Source organism: Wolffia australiana, chromosome 6 (assembly GCF_029677425.1).
Source record: "Wolffia australiana isolate 7733 chromosome 6, ASM2967742v1".
Taxonomy (NCBI): Eukaryota; Viridiplantae; Streptophyta; class Magnoliopsida; order Alismatales; family Araceae; genus Wolffia; species Wolffia australiana.
In genome coordinates, this window is record NC_135840.1 from 13,403,285 (window position 1) to 13,408,403 (window position 5,119).

At 45.5% G+C, this 5,119-nt stretch overlaps 1 long non-coding RNA gene across 1 annotated transcript; it reads left to right on the forward strand.

The window, feature by feature from the left end:
* The first annotated feature begins 1,872 nt into the window (after window positions 1-1,872).
* LOC144704556 (uncharacterized) lies at window positions 1,873-2,581 on the forward strand. Its single transcript, XR_013581841.1, has 2 exons — window positions 1,873-1,956; window positions 2,133-2,581. It is a non-coding gene; the product is annotated as an uncharacterized LOC144704556 (long non-coding RNA).
* Window positions 2,582-5,119: the final 2,538 nt, after the last annotated feature.

Consider the following 5,119-nt stretch of genomic DNA (forward strand, 5'->3'; position numbering starts at 1 on the left):
CCGGCTGCCCTCGGCGGTCTCAGCCACCTCGACATCTTCCGGCCGACCCGTCCCTTCTACCTGCTTTGCCCCATTACCGGCTCGGACCCCTCCAGTCATCTTGAGTCGCCCCGTCAAGACCACTCCGGGACGAATCCAGAACAATCAAGACCTTCGGTTCTTGGTGGTCGCCGCCGACATTTCTTTGTCGAGATCACTCCGAGGACTTGTTGACGATCCGCCGCCGCCGATCTCCTCGCCCGTTACCGTCCATTCGTAGTTACCTAGAACCCTCGTAGGTTGAGCGGAAGTTAGCTACCGCCTTCATAGTTTAGAGCCTCCGTAGCCCGTCGATAGATCGTAGAGGCAGCCGCCTTACGCCGCTGCACCGTCCGTAGCCACCTACCCGTTCCTCCGATCTCCTAGATGAGCCTCAGAGGAGACGGACGTTGGATGACACGCCGCCGCCTGTTTACCACTCCAAGTAGATGATCGCAGTAGGATATACAGCCGCCGCTCCGCACCGACGACGCCTTACTTTGTAGTTCAATAAAAAACGCGGCCGGGTCCACTCCGCAACCACCGTCGAAGTGTCTGCCCCGCGCTGCCGCTCCGTCGCACTGCCCTCCACTCCTTGTGATGTCTACGCGCGCCGCTCGATCCCGGCAGGCATGTTACATCAAAAGAGAGACAGAGATTGGCATGAGGATTGAGAGAGAATATATATCCCTCTCCCTCTCTCTCTATCCTCCTCTATCGTGACTCTCCGTTTCTAGACTTGTAATCTATACTTGCTTCACGGATGATGACAAAGACTTGTTACTGCTTACTGATTCGTCCTTGGCACCGTCTCTTATCGTCCTTCAGATGAAGAGAAACGATGACAAAATCATTATTGTTGTTCATGCTTTCCGTTCAGAAAATCTATATGTCTCTACCCTTTTCTTATTTCTCTCTCTATCTCTCTCTTGCATGGGAGTGCCCAATCCCTTCTCTGTTGCACTGGAAGCTATAAATCTGAGTCCTTTGTTTTTCTATGATGTGATGAGGAAGAGAGAGAAAGCATTATTCTCTGTTGCCTCCAGGGTTTCTCTTTCCAGAAGGGGTTGCTCACTCATCCTTGCCTGGATTGTTGAGGGTAGTTTTTCTTCCTACTGGTTCAAGAATTTCTAGAAAGCAAAAACGGCAGTGAGGGTTGAGCAAGTGTGCAGTAGTGCCCAAGACAGCCACAAGAGAGAATGCGCATAGTTGAACTCCCGGTGACATCCTCACCTCTTGGATCAACAAGAAAGCATAATCATAAAGTCCTAAAAGAGTATTAAAAGACATGGTATGCTTAAGATAAAGCTCGGCATAAAGAAAAAAAAGAGAGAAGCAAGAATTGAATGCACATTTCATGCCTTAAATACGGTCCTCCTCTTCGATCACATCCTAATGGGCAAGCAAACTTTCAGCTTCACAGGCAGAGCCTAAAAATGTTATTACAAATGATAACTAGTGAACCAAGAGAGACGACGAAACCTGTTGCCAAATCCTTCCCAGCTTTTATTGAATACCGGTATATGCCAGCGCTAGTCTGATTGTATCCCCCCTCTGCTAGAAAGAAATCGATGGGCTCAAGGGGAATGGAGCACGTAATTCAAAAATAGGTTTGAACGGGATTGAGACCATCGATGGTTTAAAAATAGAAACACCTATTAACCGGCTAGAATTGAAATCCCAACATCCGTCAACCGTAACCCTGGTTAACCAAACAACCACGACGGATCTATTTTAACCACAGATTTAACCGCAATGGATCTATTTTAACCACAACGGATCTATTTACTCAGGACTTGTGCCCTATATATATTATGCCTGCCTCTCAACAGACTGTCATCTCTCTTTCTCTCTGGACATTACATTTCTGGCGCACACAACGGCTGCTTGGAGGGGGGAGGCGAGGAATCTGGCTCAGTCTCTCCCTCTCTTTCTTTGGTGCTCTTTCTCTCAATTCGATCGTTCGAATGTTTGACCGGATTGGGCATTCGAACGATCAAATCCGAAAGCCGATCTGTAAATTTCCGATTTGATCTGAACCCGATCTGTGATTAGGTTTCAGATTTCAGATTTCAGACTTCAGATTTGCTGATTAGCTTCTATTCCCGCACCAGCGACCTGGGCTCGGCGCGGCTGGCCTTCTCGGCAACTCGGGCCCATGACCCGTGTCAAAAGGAATGCGGCATCCTCAAGCACCTGCGTACAGGTTTCAGATGACAAAGTTGCTGATGCAGAGATGCTCTCGAGTACCTCCATACAGGCGTCAGATGAGAAGCTCTCTGACGACACACAGAAGCTTCTAGACCGATGTACGGCTACCATCACCGACGTTAAAGCAAAGCCTGGTCCATACCGGATGCGACACTCTCCCGTAGGGGTCGTAGCCTCCCGAGGAGATAGACGGCAGCGATGTCAATCGGGAAGCTGCTCTGACAGCCGCCATGATGAAAAATGACGTGGGGGCTAGTACGTATGGCGGTGTCGCATTAACTCCCCACCGCGTCAATACCCCTATAAATATGTGAACCATTTCATTTTGGGATTAGGGATTCTCTTCTAGTCATATTCTCTCTTACTCATTCTCTCTTACCCATATCTCAATCTCGCTTCAGGATCTCCCACTTCTATTTCTCAACAAACCGGTCACTTGCCACACCCCCATCTCTGCCTTCTCCTTGGCCGGCGTCACCGCTTCAGCCTGCGGAGTGTTCGATGAAATGCCTCGGAAAGCCATGGCCTCTTGGAACGCGGTCATGGCCTGCTGCTACGCCCGCAATGGCGACCTTGCCGAGGGCCTCAACCTCTTTGACCACATGCTGGGCCAACGTGTACCCCTAACCGGGCCGACCCTCCTCACCGTGCTGTGCCGCTGTCATGCTCGAGAATGTTGCGGGGGGGGGGGGGTGGGGGGGGGCCACCATCCCAGACCTGGTCTGCCCCCGCAGGCTGGACAAGGACCTGGTGGTGCAGACCACGGTCCTTGAAATGTACGTTAAGAGAGAGATGGAGAGACTGAGGATAGAGAGATGGAGAGACTGTGATGTAATACGATCTACCGGGATCAGTCGGCTCGTATTACTGATAAATCCAAAATGATAGTAATATATATGTGCAATTTCAGCTAATTTATCTACTTCTTTATCTTTATCTGGATATATTATCAACATTTATGTTAAGTTGTGAAACATCATGAAATAAAATCACCTTTTTCTATTTTGGAGTTAATTATTATCATTTGTGGGACTAACCCCACTTAACTCAATGAGTTAAGTGGAATGAATCTCACTCTCTTCTTAGTTTATGTGGAAGATGCAGGAATTAGGTGAAGCTTTCATGAATAAAGGGGATAATTAAATGAAGAGGAAGCTATTTGGACCAGAGGAACAGGCTTAGCCACAACCCTGGGCCAAGAAAGAAGGCCCAAAGCAAGACAGTTGACTCTAGTCTAAAGGCCCACTAAGAAAGATCCACTAAGCCCACTATGAGAGGCATGTTGGGCCAAAGAAAGGAGTGCAAGGGAAAGGTCCAGTCATGATTATTTATGAACATTTCAGGGGCTTAAATTCTGATTGGAGGACAACCTTGGACGTGGATCCAAGTTAGAGAAGAAAATCCAGCCATTCAATCCACAAAACATCCAAGGGTGGAGACTTAAAGATAGCACCTTTAATGCTAATTAAGGAAATAAGCCTTGAACGTCTAGGGGGTATTTCAAAGGTCTCAATGCTGATTGGAGGACCATAATGGACGTGGATCATGACCCTGAAAAGAAGATCTGGCCATCCATTGTATTAAAAATCCAATGGCTCTCATTTACTCTCTCTCCCTATATAAACCCCTTCACCCAAAGTAATGTTTGGTGTCCTAAGTGCAATTGAGTCATAGATCCATTCACCTCAGTGAGTGTCAGGCTGAGCAGGAAGCATCCAGGTCTGAAGAAGCTGGTGGAAAGGAGAAGAATAAGTCCCTTGGACCTTAGCGGGTGTGACAAAGAGGTTACCTTCTTATTTATCCTTTTTCACTCTTTTCTGTTCATCTTTATCTTTTTATTAATCTTAGATCAGCTACCCAATATCCAGACGGTTCCAATGCATCCAACCACGCTCTAAAATTCATTCTAGAACTCATTCTAGAGTAATTTTAGTACAGTCCATTTTTTCTCTCTCCTCCACCAAGGCACCTTCTCCATTTGGCATCCGGACTTAGCCAAATTTTGACCAAGTCCAGAGCGCCAAACTGTTTGATTTCCTATTTTGCTTAAGCATTCAAAGACTCCTAAAAAATCCCAAAAAATTATTTTCTGCCTATTAATATTATTATAATATTATAATAATATTTTATTTTTCTTTGTTATATATTTTTATTAAATTAGTTATATATCTTCATATGTAGTAAACCTACTTCTAAAATTATTAAAAAATACATATCTAAAGCACAAATTCCTAAGAAAAAACCCTTGCTCCCTATGGATTGACCCTTAATCTCCCTACGCTAGTAAGGTTATTATAAATTTTTGTTGTTTTAATTCGGATAAACCAACGACACTAATTAGTGAAGTTAGCTTATCACTAATTACCCCAAAATCTGAGTTATCAGCTGGCGCCGTTGCCGGGGAGCACGGTGATTATTTTTAGTGAATTTGTATTTTTTTTCTTTTGCTAAAGTTGAGGGTAACTGGCCCTCAACAAACGGTACTTCTAACTGCTTTTTTGGAGATTGATGGTCTTAACAAGGTCTAAGGCTGGGACTAGCACTGAGGAAGGTCTGGACACTCAATATCCTGCTCTTCCACTACCACTTACAGTTCAAGACAAAGAAGAATTCGATATGGCAGAAGACGGTCAGCCACAACAAGGGAGGAGAAGGACGATGCTGGATAGATCTACTCCATCAGGAAGTCTACGACAAACCGGCATCAACATCAATGTAGGTGAGGGGGTTATGTTTAGGTATGACAATGCCCTACTTAACTCTCTCCCTGAATTTACTAGTCATTCTTCTCAAAACCCCTTAGAATTTCTTGACGATTTTCACATTTGATGTTCCTCTCAAAATATTCCTAGCTTAACTACTGAAGCGTTAAAAATGAAGTATTTTCCGC